This window comes from Acanthopagrus latus, chromosome 18, assembly GCF_904848185.1.
Source record: "Acanthopagrus latus isolate v.2019 chromosome 18, fAcaLat1.1, whole genome shotgun sequence".
In the NCBI taxonomy this organism is placed as follows: Eukaryota; Metazoa; Chordata; class Actinopteri; order Spariformes; family Sparidae; genus Acanthopagrus; species Acanthopagrus latus.
Window position 1 is genome coordinate 3,060,108 of NC_051056.1, and position 18,354 is coordinate 3,078,461.

The 18,354-nt window shown below is 39.2% G+C and overlaps 2 long non-coding RNA genes across 2 annotated transcripts; one reads left to right on the forward strand and one right to left on the reverse strand.

Moving 5' to 3' along the window:
* Positions 1-324: 324 nt before the first annotated feature.
* Positions 325-1,861, forward strand: LOC119007712. Its single transcript, XR_005071203.1, has 5 exons — positions 325-408; positions 558-643; positions 733-826; positions 932-1,114; positions 1,279-1,861. It is a non-coding gene; the product is annotated as an uncharacterized LOC119007712 (long non-coding RNA).
* A 6,461-nt stretch (positions 1,862-8,322) lies between these two features.
* On the reverse strand, positions 8,323-12,975 carry LOC119007813. Its single transcript, XR_005071234.1, has 5 exons — positions 12,728-12,975; positions 10,579-10,706; positions 9,966-10,011; positions 8,760-8,853; positions 8,323-8,620 (listed from the first exon to the last, which is right to left on the reverse strand). It is a non-coding gene; the product is annotated as an uncharacterized LOC119007813 (long non-coding RNA).
* Positions 12,976-18,354: the final 5,379 nt, after the last annotated feature.

Consider the following 18,354-nt stretch of genomic DNA (forward strand, 5'->3'; position numbering starts at 1 on the left):
GCCACAGAATGTGACAATGTAACAGCAAAGCAAAGCTGTGCTAGCTGTCCAAACGGCAACATTTTCAAGGTGCTCAGAGCAACCAGTCTGGACCGCTAGCTGCACGCTAACTGAGCTAACTGCACGCTAACTGCACGCTAACTGAGCTAAATGCAGCTACAGTTAGCAGTTAGTCTAGTGATATACTGCCCCTTATTTGTGTTGAGTATGAATTCAACAGATGTTCATATCTCAAGTCATTCGTAATATTTCATTTTAAAATGCCACCATAACATGTGAGGGCTGGCATCTAAATGTAAAGCACCGTCCTGTCAGGTAGGGTCAGAGGTAGCTCCTCACCAGGTGAGGGCAATTAGTGCCTCTTTGTTTGAGGCCTGGTTGTGTGGCAGGATTGCTGTGTCCATGCAGGTAAGGGAGACTGACGGAGAAAGATGTGTTATGTTGCCCTTATGGGAAATCTAATGAGGTGTCTCACATTTAGGTGTGGCGTGACTGTCCTGAGTGATTCAGATTTAGCATGTAGACATATCACTAATATGATACAATAATCTCTTCAGGCAAAGACTCAGCTCTCCCTGTTTAAGCCAGAGTAGAGCCTTTCAACTACTGTGTTGCTTTTCAACAGAGCCCCATATTGAACAAGGTAACTGAAACCATGTAGGATAGTTATGCCCTCTGAGGTATGGTTTCAGCTAATGAGACTGACTTTTGTTTTCTTTCCCCTTATTGCAGATTTTAGGCCAGACTGCTGCTTTGCCTTAGCCAGTTTGCCAAGGCTGTTGGCTAATGTGTCTACAGACTGTACAGCTGAAATCATTTGTAGATGGTTGAATATTGTCTCTTTTTATACTGTTGACCGTCGCAATACTGAATACCTGTGAAACTGAACCAAGTGAATCTCATTGTATTTTCTGTCTTTTGTTTTGTTTAGGCAGTGAGACGAGCTGCGGGGAGTGGTCACAGGATATGCACCCCTCCTTGCATACAGTGCAGTATGTTTGAAGGGTAGTGGTCACTTCACTGGTTGTGGGTTTGATTTCCCTTGCAGTGTTTGCAGTGATCAGTGTGCACACAAGGTGGTTTCTACTGGGGTCTGCGATGGAATCTCCCCATGGTAAGTACCCTGTCCTGCCTATTTCTTGCAACCATTTACTCTTTTATTGTATTCTGTGTTATTGTGAAGCCATTTGCTATGTATATACTACTTGTTTCAACTATTTTAGTATTGTGGAATAAAATAATTTGGACTTTGGACTTATGGTGTTTCTCCTTTTTCAGGTCTTTCTCCAGTATTATTTACCTTTTTTTAAGTCTTATTTGAGAGCTGAATACACGTCTCCTGCTCTTCTTGAACCCTTGAAGAATTGTGTCAACACTCAGATGGTTGGTGTCGAGGGCTGGTATAGTTCTATTCAGTGTTTCGGTCCCTTTTGTAACCTGGGTGGGGTCACAAAAACTTAAATTATAGAAGAATATGGATGAGTTTCTGAGAGCAATTTGACAAGGTTTTTTTTTTTTTTAAAGAGAATTTTTAAAATCTTTGGAAAAAGGAATGGAATATTTTAACATCTAATTATTAAAGAGTGCTGCAGTGAAAAACAGATTCTATGCATTTTAGCTCAACGTCTTTGAACAACCAGTTTTCTTCTAGCAATTTCAGAAGAGCTTTATGAGGTGCACATGAACGTACCACAAAGTCCCTCTGAGTATGTCAACTCCGACAGCAGAGAAGAGACGTGTAATACATTACCAGAATTCAACGACACAAAGACAACAGAACTCGGCATAATTTTGTGAAATTTGCTGGTGTGGCAGAGTGTCCAATGATATTTAAAAGGCTGGTGTAGTCTTTATAACACCAGCTGTGGGCTGGGTCCAGATTTACTTACCATTCATCCTGGATGGGGACCAGAGTCCAAAAAGCTCTGGTCTGGAGTCAAGTAAAAATGAACTAACAAAATAAAACTGCGTGTTGGCAGTGTTAGTGCTTTCCTGTCTAGTGCAGCTGTTCTATCATTTCTGGTTGTGGTAGTGATTGACACAGGTGAAGATTGCTGCCAGTGGTGACTTCAAAACTTCATGAAGTGACAAGGGGGGGGACATTTCTCTATAAAAGGCATCAAGATGCCGACGTGGAGGATTCTGCATCAATGCAGAGACGGAGTCTGCAGCTGGATAATAAAGTTATGTTGTGACATCACTCCGATGCTTTGAATTGTGTACGGACATTAGGTTAATTTCCTTCTGTAAGAGGCATGTTGGAGGGAGGCAGAGATCATCTGCTCAGACTTGCTGAGTATTCTTCAAACAGACATCTCTGGGAACTTGTCAGATTTTATGAACTTGCTGGGAGACACAAACCCGACGTGACTTCTGGCTCACAACATTTTCTAAACAAATTTAGACATTTTCACCTGAAGCTAATATCTGCAGCCTTAAAATATAACGGTTACAGCAAGCCTGGCTAATCAGCCAAGATCTGAGGAGGAGCAGTTAGCCTTGTTGTCCAACTCTGAGAGACGTGTGCACAGCAGAGTCAATAATTAACTTCTCTTAAAGCTGCCACGTTAAAACAATATTAAGGTAGACAAACGTGTAAGGCACTGCAGATCAGAAATGTGTAATGTTTATGTATTGAAAACATTCAGTTGTATTAAAGATTAAATTTGTTCTGTTTATTCATAGCATCACTGAGTTAAGCTAACGTACTGTAGCTAACAGCACGTTAGCGTAACGCAGTGACACTATGAATAAAAAGAACACATTTAAATCAACAAGACGTATTATTTGTTCTTATTTAGAATCTTAATCTCATCACACCAACACATTTAACTATTTCTGAACTTAACTTGATTCATTTCAGATTTTGACCTGAAAGTTGTTTTTTTTTTTATCATAAAGTTTATTTAAATCTCTGTCTCTATTTGTCTTCCTCTCACTGTATTAAAACCTTCCGGCGCCGCAGCCTGTCTGTGCTTAACGAGCTGTTTTTCACTGCTGATAGATGACGAGCTAATTAAAACACAGGTGTGACAGCAGACTCAGGTGCTCTCGTCTGCGCGACAACAGCATCACTGCTGATCCATGAAGACGGGCTCGGGATTATATTTTAAGAAGGAACCTAATTCCTTTCTTTTTTACATCTGACATTTAGAGAAATGTCATCTTGTGTTCTTCTTTTCTACTTTGCATTGGTAACTTTAACACTTTTACAAAAAAATGTGATTGCTAATTGATTGATAATCATTTATCTGTATCATGTTAAGTCATTTATTTTATTCTAAGTCTTTAATTACCATTGATGGATGGATGACAGCATTGTTGCACACAGGTTTTTGTTTTGTTTTTCACTTATATAAAGGTTTGAAAGTGACATACAGTTTCTGAAAAGAGAAATCTGAAACCTCAGCATAACTATTAATCAAATCCTAATCGTTACATAATGTCATGGATTTTATAATATGGAGACATACATCAAACTTATTGTTGTAGCTGTCAAATAACTGATTTATTGATTGTTTTGGAGGGTAAGGTGAGCTCATCTTACTTACATTGTAAAGAAGTGGCTACAAAAGGGTCGACACGTTTTCTGTGTGAAAAACCTTCAAAGCGACACATTGAAGATAATGTTTTTATTATGTTCATCTTGCAAAAATAATATAAAATAATATACATCTATTGATACAGATATACATACACATATGATGTTTTACTGACAGGTATATGTTATCCTGATTAGTTCAAGAAACTAGCATTTTGACAAGATTCATATCATCTGGGAATGAAATGGAACTTCTGTCTTTGTTTCCTTCCAGGAGCTTCAGGCCTCAGACTCTGGTTTATTATTTACGCTCTCCACAGAGAAAAGCTTGGACATGTTTGTGTTAAATCTGTGCGCTTTTAAAAATTTTGGGGGAGGCCATGCCCGGCGGGCGCCTGACCTCAGACTCGGACTGGAGGGAGACCAGCGGGGCCCTGAGGATTGTGGGTAAACCTCAGAGGCCTCCGGCTGGCTGCTACAAAGCCACTCTGACAAATCAGCCGGAGGGGAGGTGGAGGAGCCGGGGCTGCATGGAGGACCACCGAGGCCAAGAGGCCCGGGGCGATGCAGAGCAATGCTCGCTCTACCTTCACTGTCTCTGCCCGTCTCCTCTCAGGTCACTGATTTTATTATTATTTGTATTATCACAGCCACACAATACTATACTGCAACCAAGTCTTCATCACAGATGAATCTGCTGATAGTTCACCTTGATTATTAAATGAGCCCTTCAGTCCTCCTAACATTTTAAAACAATTGATGGATATCCACTAAAACTTGTGAATAAAATTGGTTGTTCAAAATGATGCTTAATTAGTAGGTATATAAGTATCTGGTGCTGTTAATGTAGTTTATTAATTCAAGTTTCTAATAAACTTGCTCTGTAAATACTTCTCTTTGTCTGTGAAACTCAACTCTGAGGCAGTTCTGGAAATAGTTATATCAATTTCTGACCAATTTTCAGGATTAAATCAAAGCTTAAGCAACGCCCACTTCAGGTTTTAAGCCCTACTGGGTCAGAACATCTCACTTGGACATCATGGGACGTTCTCTCAGAAATACTTCTGGTATCTGGTAGTGAATGAAGAGAGACAAATACTGTATTGATCCTGTTTGAATTGTGTCATGAATCACAATGATGTTTTTTTTTTTTTTTTTTTTAATCAATTAAGTGTCAGTTTGTTGTAATGAAAGTAAAATCTCAACTGCAGCGTCTGATCAACACACTTCTCCAACATGGAGCCAACTGGGCTCAGAAAAGGTTGAACCAGAACCAGCTCTCCTGTCACAGAACTGGTTCTGGTTCAGTTCTGTGAGCTGCTAATTCTGTTGGTTTTATAATGATTTACTTTCACTCTGTGAAATTTCATGACTTTGATGACAAATTGACACTATTGACTTGGAAATGATCGTTCAAACTGACATTATAACATTACAACATTATATGTGTGCTTCATTATGCAATTCAAACAGGATCAATACATTATTTGTCCCTTCATTCACTACCAGACTAGGTTTTTCTGTACCCACTTCAGAGAGCTCAGCTGCTCTGTTGCATCGCCATGAATCTGAATTTGACGTTGTCAGTGAGTGTCACATTGCGAGTGACACAGGAGACACTTTGAAATCTGATGTTTGAATCACCTCTGAACGGGGTTTGGATTTGCATCACATGCCAAAAGCGACGATTTGCGCTGTCAGTCTGAGCAAGCTTTCATTTGAGCAGATACAGGAAATGGTATTCTTGTTCATCCCAATCATAATTGAGTCTGTCATTGATGCGGTGAATGCTACAGTGGCCCTGAGAGCTCAAAGCACCACAGCTAAAGAAAACATGAAAATAGACAAAACTCGAGTAAATAAAGAACACAGCTTTGCCAAATTGAAGAAAGACACGGAACATTTAAAAAAAAAAAAAAAAAAAAAAGATGCACAGGGAGAAAACACAACCAAACATAGTGCTGCAGGAATTAATCACCAATAAACTAAGACTCATCTGCTCACTAGTCCGTCTTTACAGTATTTAATTACAAACTATTCTAAAGCCCTATTCACACGGGACTAGTATGACCTGGGGACCTCTAGTAATTTGTAATAATTGTTGAGGTCTTCTGTGATTGTAATCCTGTGCAAATCTGCCATGCCCGTAATTTGTAAAGTAAAAATTCCACCACAAATGACTTACCATATTTCGCCAAACACAGAGGTCATGTGATGATATTAGTCCCATGCGAATCAGAATCTTTATGATTTGGGGTCGTTTTTTTGTGTTTTCCGTGCCTTTTTTCTGGCTTTTTCCCAATCGAGAATTATGGACGCTGCATTGGCAATTATAAAAGCAAGTTTTGACAGCATTTTGGGTGCAAATTCAGGAGGCTCATCTAGTTCAGCTGCATGGAGACCCATTCGCAGAAAGAGCAAGCTCAAATCCATCAGATCCAAGAGCGAAATCTCGAAAGATGGTTAGATGGATAACATGCATGGCAGCATGCAGTAAGGAACATTTTTCTATCTTTCAACAGGCTCACCAGTTATTATATTAAAGATATCCATATCTAACTGTTGTGCTGCTCCAACAAGGCTTTGTAAAACATTTGTAAAACCTTTTTGTGGCACAACAAGCATAACCTGGCTGTTCATCACTTTTTGAGCACTGCCATTGTTCTGACGCCCCGATTATCTGAACAATGATCCTACTGGATGTTTTTCTGAAGATTTATTTTAAACCAAATCATGATCTTCCAAAACAGACTCCGGTGTCGCAAACTCATGTATGTAACTGACAAAAACAATGCAAACCGTGATCTTTTCCAAACTTGACCAAGTACTGTTGATGCCTAACCAAACTGCAACTGTACCGGCCTTTAATGCACATCCAAAGTTGTACAGGCAAGTAACTGCAGGCAGAGTGAGTATTTTTTCCGAACAACAGCCCTCAGAGCATTGCTTGGTCTTTTGTTTTGGGATAAGGCTCTGGCCCTTCATCTTAATGGGACATTTCTTTGGGCCTTTGTGGTTCTGTAATGAGGGATGACAGAACAATATTCAGTCTACTAATTGCTAGTGCTGTTGTTGGTGCTACACTTGCAATGTTTCTGAATTGTGTTGATATCTCACCTGCAGTATTTTCTTTAAATGCTGTGCATGAGTTTCCAAATTGGTGTTTTTTTCGGGGGGGGGTGTCTGTTTCAAACATATTTTCTTAAGTATTGAGCTCTCAGGGCCACTGTAGACTTCTGTTGACCGCCTCACACAAAACCAGAAGAGGTGTGATTCCCTCTCAACTGTGGATCACGTGACCGTTACTAAATCAGTTCACCTCTGTTAGCTAACCTCATCATGAAACCGACCGGTGAAAATGGATTTCTTTCTTGTGCTGATGGACCACAAAGGCTTCATGCTGGAGGAACCTCAACTGAACATTATTTCCCTCTTTCTCTCTCTCTCTCACATCAGTCTGCAGCCTTCAGAAGCAGATCAATAAATCAGCCGGATCAATACATCCTTATCATCTTTCTTGTGTCAGAGGTGGACCGACATTGAAAATAGCACAGCAACATGAAGAGAAATGTTAAGCTGACATTTTGCAGACAGGACGTGTTTCCCCAGACAGCAGTGACATTATATTAAAGTATGTAAACACGCAGAGACGCAGACTTATTTATCGACAGAGTCTCAGTGCCAGCTGATTTCAACACACTGATTGTTAGGACTGTTTGAGTGAAGTGCATTATGGGTAACCAGACATATTTAAGAGCCTCACAGATGGTCACCCGCCAGAGACAAATATGAATGGATAAGGAGGTAACTCTCATGTTATTTAATGAGTTTTAGTTCACCATGTTTGATTTGTGTGACAGTAGGAGAAAAAACATCTCAGGAGTGGAACAGATCTCAGTGTTGTTTTAAGATCTGATTATTTAAAGTTGGATTTATTTAAACCAGCAAACCACAAAGTTAGGGTTGCCAACTCTCTCACGATGCTCCTGGTCAATCATTTCTCCTGTTAATCTCCAGATTTTATAGAAAAGGAAACAAGTGTGATTGTGGGGGATATTTGTCGCAGTATCTGGCAACCCCGGCCTGCCTGAGCGTATGAGGCAAGCCAGTGATGTGACTCAGTCACTTGCTGGAGGCAGTGATACGCCAAGTAGTGTTGATACTGCCGGAAAATAAGAAGAAGAAGATGTCGCTCGTTGGTGGTTTCTGTCTTCCCGCTCAGTTCAGCCTTCAAAGAGTGACACCTGACACTCCTCTAAAGAAAAGAATAACTGAAAAAGAAAAAAAAAAAATATGCTTCCAGATTTAACACAGTGTGGACTGAGACTTTCCCCTGGGTTAGAGCCAGCCGGTGTACCATGCGTTTTGTAAGGCTTGCCATGTTGATTTTTAGTGTGGTTTTGAGGAGGGAAGGATGTATAGGGATGTATGTATAAACAAAATCATGTATTGAATATCAAAGAAACAACATTTTCAGAACAAGGTCCCTTCACCAGGTTTAAAATACAAGGCAAGAAATAAAGACACAGATACACAGATGAACAAAATCTGCCTATTTTTCACAACCAGATGTTGGCAAGTATGGCAACCACAGAACTGCTTCAGTATCTTCATAATTGATGTTATTCCTCCTAAAATGAATGGATATGTTCATTAATGGCATTAATGGCTGAGAAAAGTAACCAGTTCCTCCCAAGGCTGTATAGTGTGACTATTAAATCACTTTGAGAGGTATTTATATGAACAAATGAAAAAACTCACCGTCTTATGAGAATTTCTTTTGATAGTTATCTTTATTTTTCAAATAGATGTTGATAGCGTTATACATTTAGGAAGGGAATGTTACATTTTAATTTCATTAACGTAAAACCAGATTTTATTTTTCTCTGTTGTTTCTCAGAACCATTTTAACGATTCTCTTTTTTCTTTATCTTCCATCAAATTTAGTATAAATACAATATTTAAAGACACAAATAAATTGTACAGTTAGAGAAATATAAACTCATTTCATTAAAATGTTATCAGTGGAGTGGATACTCGGCTGAAACAAGTGCTGCTTTAAAATCCAAAAAGTCATATCTGAAAAAAATAAAGATAGTGTGTTAAATAATTGAAATGAAATTCAATCATATGAACTCAATACTCTAGCAAATGTTTTAAAGTATTTGACACTAAATAGTTCAGCATTAAAGTTGAAGTAAATCATAAACATATTTACATGTATGTATACTCGTTACCATGCAACACTGAAGGGCGGACTGTGTTTGGGGAATGGTCCAGGTGAAGGATCTGTCCAGACCGATGACCAATTTCTATTTAATAAGTGAGAAAATGTAGTAGTACTCCAGGAAAAAAAACAAAGAAAAAAAATGCTCTCCCAGCGGTCATGACTGCAGGTGCAGCTAAGCAAGTTAATACAGCGATTGTTTACCAATAGCACCACTCAAATCAGATCAAATCATCAAACTGATCGTGCACTGCTTGGCTCGGAAAGAAGGAAGGTTTACACTGAAAATGTTTTCTGATGTACAGGTATAAAGAGCTACAGTAGATTATAAATGCTCATAAACATGTTTTAGTTTTGGTTAATGACCCATGGTAATCACAACAAAATAAAATACAACTAACACCGGCTAAAACACATTAATGCACTGCTAAAGCTCGATGTTCAGAACAGTACAGAGCATTTGTCCAATTTTTCCTCAAAATACTTCACTGCACTTAAGATAAGATGCGAGGACTTAAATGACTTTGTTTTCGACAATTTTCACTTGTTCCATTGGCTAATTATGTTTCTCTTATCACAATCATGAAACTTCTTCTTTTCATTGGTTTTGAATATATTTTGGGGGCGGGAACATCTGGTGACAACCAGGAAATGCTACGAAGGCTAGGCCATCTGATTTAGCAATGGTTAAATTCTAGTTTGGGTAAAATGTTAGTATGACACCAAACTCAACTTCATATTAATGACGTTCCCACCAGCCTGACCTGTATTTTTTTGTAGTACTTATTAGCAAATATTGCTAACTTATGTACATAATACCTGAACATCAGCATATTAAAATTTCCATGTTGGCATGCCATCATTAGCAATTAGCTCAAATGACCACCGTGCCTGTTTAGCTGAATTTGTCTTGTCTCATAAAAGATATAAGTTATTAGAATGGCAACACTCAGCTGCTTTTCTGTGAAGTGAAACTCATCATATGTCCCTGGAGTATCTACCTGTACAGTTTTAAACAAACTGAAGCCATTTTCTGTTGCTATATTGTGTGCTGTATTTAGTCAAACCGTCCTCATACTTCTTTGCATGAAAGGGGATCATTATTAACTCTTTGTGTTAGCGTTTCAATCTCATCTGTCCTTCAGCGCTCTTTTCATTGCTCTCCACGGAGATGAGAAATGAAGAATGTGTAATTACCTGAAGGAACGAGGCGACCAAACTGTCCGCTGGCTGCACAGAAATCCTGCAGTAATGAGAAAAGGTAAGCCACTTACAGACAAAAGCTCTGCTATTTTCCACACCTCGCTTTAACAGCTAATGACAGACGCCAACATGCTGGCTCTCCCCTGCTGCTCGGCCACGCATCCAGCCTCTCCTCAGGATGTTAAGTAAAAAGAAAATCAAGAAGAGTAAAAGCACTTAGAAGAGGCTGAAGCTGAAGAAAAGAAAAGTGCAGATTGAAAAGTGCTAAAGCTGCTAAAGCTGCACAAATGCTCATGATTGTTGGGGATGTTTTTCAGATCAACATCAATTTAGTCTCTGAGTCCTGCCTGCCTTTGCACAAAGACTGCTAACCTACCTTGTGCACCTTGCAGTTGTATGTAGGCAAATAGCTACGATGCTAACATCTAGTAAGATGCAATGTCTTGTGGTTAATTAAACAGATCGGACGGTTCGTAGGCCTCCGCGTCGTCCATTAATTCCTGATTATGGACACTTTGTCGGGCGTTATCCCTTACTTAATCATTCACAATTCTGTAACATGACTTACATAAAAGATTGAGAAAACAAAACCCTATGTTTCACTTACACTACAATTGTCGTGGTTGCTTCCAGACGCCATGTTTCCTTTTCATCCTAGATCCTAGATCTTGTGGGGTGGCTCTCATGTGATTGGCTGTAAAGGAGTGAGACATCTGATTGGCTGCAGATGACCCCCTTGTAGAAAAAAAAACGCATTTGTGAATCGGAGTCGTGCTAGATTAGTCTCAAAAATCTGCACACAAATGCAGGGAGGTTTACAAATTAAAAGCGCTGAGGCAAATGTGCGTTTGACAATTCATATATCAACTTCTAGATATGTATTTGATGAAAATTGCAAATAACTGATGATTTGTACATTTGTGAATTTTTTTTGCACTTATATATGGATTGAAGCATATTTGTGTGTGCATTGAAAATGCATTTGTGTATCGAGTCATATATATATATACAGTATATATATATATATATATATATATATATATATATATATATATATATATATATATATATATATATACAGTATATGACTCGTATCTTAGCACAACAACTGGGGGAAAGCAGTTTATATAGCTTCCTGCATCCAGCAGTTGTAGGTTGACAAATAGCTCCAGTGCTCATGCCAACAAGCCACAATGTCTAAAGATAATATACAACATACTGCTGCTTTTAAGTGTCCAAGGGTGTGTTTTTTCTTTTTTAAATTATTGGATTTAAATCAACCCCCTGTTATTCATACTAGACAGCAAGAGAATTTCCCAAAATGTTGGCTGTCAGCAGACAAATACACACCCAGTCTGTAGTTTCTTACACACTGTGTTTCCTACTCAACAGCTTGTGGAGCTGAGTGCCAGGATGTACACTAATCACACCCTTTAAACAGGCTAAAAGTCAAAATGGAGGCAATTAAGCTTTATCTCCACCTGTAGTGATTGAAAGTCAAGTTTTTTCATCATGGAAATCAAGAGCATTTTCATCACATTCACTGCACAACTTACAGCTGCACACACACACACGCACACACTCACTCTGCTGTGTCCGTTTGGCTGTAAAGGATTACAGCAGTGTAGCAGTAATTAGTTGTGGCATAATGAACATTTGGCCCTGTGGCGAGGAATAATTAAGCAGCACTTTGCGGTGATCTGTAACGAGGTGATGAGGCCAGAAAACCCTGCGAGTTCACCAACACTAACACTTGGGATTCATTACTCTGCTGAACTTCTTTTCCTGCACAGTGATCATGAATAATACATACATACATGTACTGTATGTAAATAATTCAGCCCTCCTCTGCATCATTTCCAACATGCATGTGGCTTTTATTATGAAAAGTGTGGATCATTAGTGTCACAAACAGTTTGGGGTTTTGTTTTATTGAATTATGCCTGATGCATAGGCAGCGACAAGGTCATTAGTGATGTTTTTTAACATTGTTTACAAAATCAAGACTGTGAAATCCAGAGATGTTCATTCTGGTTGGTTTGCCTTCAAGGGTCTTGTGTTGAAATCTTTTACTAGATGTCCAGTGGATGTAATGAAACAACCCTAAAGATTTACATTATTATCATCAGATATCGTTTACATTTTGAAATGTCGTGTTTTTGTTCCATGAGTTTCAGAAGGCACAAATCAGAGTCAAATGATGAAGTAAAGATTTTAAATCCTAAATCCAATTCCAAGGTTTAAGCTCTGTCATTGGATATTTGTTATGGGCATATGCACTTAAAGGCTTGTAGTTGACTTTTTTATCAAACTACTGGATGAGTCACAAACATTTGGTCTATGAAATAGTTAATGACATCAGAAATATCTGAAGGAATGTTTCAGGATAACACAAATATTTTCCAAGACCTTCTGCTTTTTCTCTCTGATTTTCCATGTCTTTTCCATGACTGGAAAACTGGAACTGTTCTCAAGATTTTCCAGGATTTTGGAGCACTAAATATCTGGAAATACTATTATTATAAGGGTTCAAATGTATAAAATTATTTTCACTTGAGTTCTTCGTCCACCCTGTGAACTGTCCCTTCATAACCCCCACTGACCAGCCATTTAGATCCATTTCCATGCTGCCTTGTACACACTCACTTGATACCCTCCTGCAGCTCTCACAGTTTGAAAACCTCTTTTCTGACTAAGCTGGCGGTATCGAGAGACATCTGATCTGTTTAGATGTAAGCAAGTGCATCAGTTCTCACCGGAAACACTTGATCACGCAGCAGGACAGCAGGAAAAATCCAGCCGAGGAATGTTTTCGACCAGTTAAATCTGGGACACGGTTCAGTCCGTCAATTCAATCATGAGTTTCAGTGCTGAAGAAGACTGGAGGCAAAAGAAATCCCCCAAAACAAGAAGAAGGAAGTGAGGGTGGCAAGGGTCCAGGCCTGGCTCAGCATCAACAGAGACAATACAAAGTGTTTGCTGTTGTCAGTCGACTTCGGACAGTCACACACTGCAAATACCAAACATAATGATTCATTTCTGTTCTTTAACACTGGGAAATAATATCTTAGATATCAGTTTCACATCAAATAACACAGCAACAAACTGTAGGGAAAGTAAGGTCCAAAACTGATGTCGGAGTCATGTAAAACCACCAAAACCTAATCAAACTGGAAAAAAAAAACAGATCTTTATCCTATTGCCAAACACAGCTTAGTGAACCATTTCAAGATAAAACCACATCAGGCGGATGCAATCGACAAGCAAACCAGCCGACAAACAAGCGTGTAACAAAGATTTAGCAACTCACAGATGAAGCATGTGGGTGTTTCAGTCAAGTGTCAAACTCCAACAGAAGCTGTCGTCTTTTATTCCCAAACGTCCAGTAGATCCATTTCAGTGAAAAATCTAGTCCCATACACAGTATTAGATGCATACATGCAAACAAACTGTGATCGCAGCTGCTTTTTCCGTCAAAAAAAAAATTGAAAACAAAATCCAATAAACTACAAGTTACCAAAGACGGTCGTCAACCACTGAACTCTTGATTGTCAGCTCATTTAACCAGTTAGAAGCTTCTATGTCTCCCCGTGTCCTGATGCCAGCCTCCTGATGACTGATGCCTTATCAAAGAATCAGTCAGTCCAGTTTTATTTATAAATCACTTTTCACACATATCAAAATTCAATTCAAACTGCTGGTTAAGTGTCAGGAAAAACACAGGAAATGTTAAGAAATCAAAACTACATTTAGAGACTTATGAACACCAGCAGCAACAAACGATGTGTGAGTGGGTAAAATAATAAAAGATAAAGAAAGATGAACTAGCTTAAAAATTATGTTAAACGAAATAAAATGCTACACTCAAGAGTGAAAGTTTGAAAGAAATGGTGAGAAAAATAAAATAGAAACAGTAAAAATACGGACAGAACAGAAAGAAATAGATAACAAACAAAAGAAAAAAACAGATAAATCAAAACAACTATGAATGTTAAAACCTTTTTCATGCTTGCATGCCATCTGTCTCTAAAATGGATGCTGACCTAAAATATTGCTCCATTTTGGAGCTTCTATGCCTGCTCTGTGGCCTGCAATAGCCAGCAAGTGATCAGGAAGACAGGGGACCCACTCCTTGGTCCATTCCTTCTTTCCACTTAGGTGCCAGAGACAGGATAACTGACAAATCATGTAGCCAATGAGATTTGATATCTGTGAATATATAATTGAAATGGGTTTGAAAGATATAAGCTATAAGTTATTTAATGCTTTTATATTCTCTGTGAACAGGCTGTTTATGGTTATTCTCGACCTGCAAGGTCCTTATTGTTTCTGTAGTGACCACTTTTTGTCCCAAATTATCACATTTTCACTGCCTGAACATACCCCAAACTCACCAAAATTGGAATATAAGTCACACCTGCCGAAAAATGTTACAATCTATTGTCATTGTGAATTTCAACCACTAGGAAAGGGTGTTTTGCCTTATAACTCCCATATACTTTATTGCACATTCAAAAGCCATTATGTCCACGGGTTCACTGAATTGTGTTGAGTCTCGTGACATAGGCCACACCCATTTCCACGTTGTTTTTTTGCAAGGTGCAAATTCACAAAATGTCACAAACCTACTTTCTCAAACTCCTCCCAGGCGATTTCATCGATTTGCACACAACTTTGCAGACAGCATCTCTGGACTCTCCTGACAAAAAGTTATCAAAATAATGTTGATATTCCAAACAATACTCAAGTTATTCGGTAACAACTTCCTGGACATTTCGTTCCAAACAGGAAGTGTTGTATATCTCCACAGTGGTGTGTCTGGGTGACATCAAGCTCAGATTACTATTTCCCCATGAGCCCCTAAGGCTTTTGGAGAATTACCACTAGGTGGCACTCTTTATATTGAAGTATTTTATATCTCTACAACAGTCGGTCGGACTAACACGAAACTTGGTACAATTATTGCCAATGCCCTCCTGATAGGTGACGAAAGGTGTTATCAGAGGACTTTATAGTGCCCCCTGGAATATTAAAAATCTGCCTCCTACATGCATATACATGAACAACATTCAGTATGCATATGTATCATGACCAGACTCACAAAAAATATTGGGGTACCAAATTGTCACTCCAACAGGCAGTCGTCAATCTTGATTTCACACCCATTTTGATCCATTTCCATGCCTCGCACTTTAACAGACTCCTTCTACAGATTGAACACCGCAGACTTCCAGTTCACTCAGCATCATCCTCACACCTTGAAGATGAAAAGTTATCAAAAGCTTTTGCAGACGTCAAACATGCTGGGTGTCATGGTGCGGTCCATTTACATGCTTCACCGTAAAGCATCAAGTCCTTATAACTTCAACATACAATTCCCCATGTACACCAAATTCAGCATACATGTGTACAATGTCGTCCTGAATGCCTCCATGCATCAATACTGTGTCATAGCGCCACCTATTGGACACAGGAATTCAGACAAACATCCTGTTTACATGACATTTATACCTTTTATTATTATACACTACAAGATGACATGCAACTAAAAAGGTGAGCACATCCTCCAACAGTGTTGCTGCCAATCAATAATTGAAACTCAACTGACCACAAATTCATTTGAGGGATTTTTCACCTGTGGCCCATTTTGTTTTTATGTAGATTACAGACAGTTCTTCTGACTTCAGTGTACATTATTTAATACCAGCAGGAGCAGGCCACCAGATCATACAGGAACGACTTCCTCATTCCTATCTGGACCAAACTTCACATGTTTTATGACAGTCCAGCCCTGAATATATAGGCCAATGCAGTCACAGCGCCACATGTTGGACACAGGAAATGATATTCAATCCCTTCCTGCACTGCGTGAAACATGTTAAGAGATGCGAACACGATAATCAGTCAATGTGGTTTGGTACGTGGCACGCCCCGACAGCAGCATGCCCCGACGCATGTGGACTGCGAGGGCTCATTCATCGCTGCTTGCAGCTTTAATTAAATCTGAACTGGACCATGTAAGACTACATGATGTGGATCCATTGTGTTTTCCAACTACTAGGGGCAGTCACAGCTCATCTACAGGCTGATTTTTGCATGAAAACATTCAGGCATACAGCATAATAAGAGAAGCTCCTGTGTCATATAGAAACAATCACAGTCATTCCAACATGCTGAACAAACCTGAGTGTCCACTCATCAAGACAGGAAACGAGGACTATGTGGGTGAGACGCAATCATTACCAAGTCAACGGGGGAAACCCTGCCCTCCTCCTCCTCCACTGTTAGCTGACGGCCATCGATCGTCACCTGCTGCTGTAATTATCATCCGGTTAGTGCTGTGTGTTTTAACTCAGCTGAACTGACTTTCATAACAACAGCCATTATTATGATGGCAGAGGATGCTGCTAATGAGGGAGGAGGAAAGAGGAGACAAACAGGAAGGGAAGGTGAGGAGGGTTCAAAACAGGATGGTCGAAAAACATCTCTGTCTCAATCTGTGTCAGGCTGAACAGCATCAGTTTTGATGCACGTCAGATTGTGAGTCTGTTGCCTGATGAATCGCACAATATCCGCATGGAGACATCCTGTAAATGTGGTCACTGCAGATCACGCTCGCTGGTTAAAAGCTTTATAGAGGACTGAATCTGCCAAAATCATAAATAGATAAATATATAAATGGCTAAATAAATAAAGTCATTAATTCCACCAAAATTAAAATTGAAAATACATGTAGACATGAATAATGAACAGAATGTGACATAAATAGGTATTTTTTTCCACCTGTGGCAGTGGGATCCATACTACATTTTTTATTTTTTTTCTGTGCGTCTGGAAGTAACAACATTGCGCTGCTCGCTGTAAAAGACCTTTGCCACTAGCGACCCATGGACCAAACAACCTCATTCTGGCCCCAGACAGAACCGGCACATTTATTAGATATGTCTGTCAGTAAGAAGAGGAAAAAAAAAAAAAAAAGGAAGCCCTAAACAATCATAGGTCAAACATATTCCAATAATCTTGGAATCAGTTAGGAAAAGCACCAACAGTGTCCTCTTGGTATGATCTTCCCACCTGAACCTGAAGAAACACGCTACATCCTGCCTGCTTGTTTAACGCAGAGATGTTTTGGTGTGAGCGCCCTCTGAGATAGACACTGGTGGACATGAGCAGAAACACTTCTCTGGATTTATGACCAAAGATTTCACCTCTAATGATATTTTATTTATTTATTTCATATTTATTAAAGAGGGCTTTTAAGTAAGAGGAAGATAATGTGAAAAGAGGGAAATGTGGCTGATGAGATATAAATGGAGGATAATCTTTTGAACATTCATTTCAATTAAATCACATAATACATTTGTCCACAGTATTATTGTGCCATTATTTTCTACTTTCTAAAGAAGATCATCGTTTGCACCCGTGTTTCAAGCGCGTGTCAGTGGGTTCAGATATTTTCTATGGCAGATTCACTCTTGCACTTCCATGTTTATGTCAATTAAATGAAATCCTTGCATTGCATTAATTAATCAGCGTTTGAAGCGCCTGAACAAGTGCAGCTTCTTTTCCATCAGAGGCTTTTCACTGTTTTTTCTCAGGATAAAGGAGCTTTTATGACTCAGTGCAGGATTAAACGACTCCCTCATGATGGATATTTTTTGTAGTAAATGTCGGCGCTTCTCTGCCTCTAATATGCTTTACCTTCCTTGACATTGCACCATGCAACCAGTCAGATTGACTTGTGAATTATGTCAAAAAATCCAGCAGATGAAAGAGTCCTTTGAAAGCAGCAGTAAAAGAAATCAAGTCTTTCAGGCGCCTTCTGAACGAGGATGAGGCGCTGCCATATCAAAATCCGATCAAACAATAACATTTTTCCCTTTCCTGATTGTGATTAGGCCTTATTTTCTGACAGCCAATAAAATAATTGTGAAAGTAATGAGATAGTGGCATTTTTTTCCCCGCACTCTCTCTCTCCTTTCAAATAATGAAAAGATGATGAAAACAGCCGTGACTCCAGGAAGGAGCGTTGCTGGGTGGGAAAAGGACTTCAAAGGGAATGATAAGCAAACGTAGCCGAGCTTTCGTTCTGAATTAAGTCAACCAGCCACTTTAATCAAATTGTTTCAGAGGAATCAAACTACAAACACAGAAACAGAGAGCTGAGGGAGAGATTGATTTCCAGCCTGTGAACTTCCTCTAAACCCACAGCGTCTCCCAACAACCACTTCCTCACATTTAGCGTGATATTTTTATGTTTTGACTCTTTGTGTTGACCTCGGGGCCCATCAATCCCATTTTAACACAAACAACGTAATGTACATTAGACAGAAAAAAAAGCACACATCGTGCTCAATTATGCTCTTCTTCTGCTGGCTCGGCA